Raw genomic sequence first — 524 nt, 5'->3', positions numbered from 1 at the left:
ACGGGCCAGCCCACTGGTGGCTATGCCCCTGGTCTGGATTTCCCTTTCCAGCTCAGCAGTGGTGTCCCTGATGTCTGTGTAGACGCTCTGGTGCCCTTCCTGCTGAGGGCCATGCTGGTCAGAGGGTTTGTCTCTCTGCCTGTCTCCCAGGGTCTGGCTCCATGTGCGCTGGGTCTCCCTCTGTCCTGTCCTGTGGGATCCCGATCTCTGGGGCGGATCCCAGTCTGGGTCCGTGTTCCGGGTTGCTCTCTGGGGCTCCTCGTCCTAGTTCTGTCTCCGCGCTCCCCGCCTGGGCCCTAGGACTAGACCCCGCGCCTCCGGCGGTCTGTGTGCACCGGGGGGGCGGTCCCGGCTCCGGGTTTTACCCGCCTGGTGGTGGAGGCGGCGGCTCCGCTCGCCGGGTTTTCTCTCCGCCCGGCTCAGTGAGTCACGGCGGCTCCGGATCCGGGCTCCGCGCTCCGGGTCCCCCGCCCGGTGCGCGCTGAGCTGAGCCCGGAGCGCGGCGGCCGCTGAGAGCCCCCGGC

This window comes from Chelonoidis abingdonii, chromosome 9, assembly GCF_003597395.2.
Source record: "Chelonoidis abingdonii isolate Lonesome George chromosome 9, CheloAbing_2.0, whole genome shotgun sequence".
NCBI classification, from domain to species: Eukaryota; Metazoa; Chordata; order Testudines; family Testudinidae; genus Chelonoidis; species Chelonoidis abingdonii.
The sequence above is the reverse complement of the archived record's forward strand: the minus strand, read 5'-3'. Positions refer to the sequence as shown.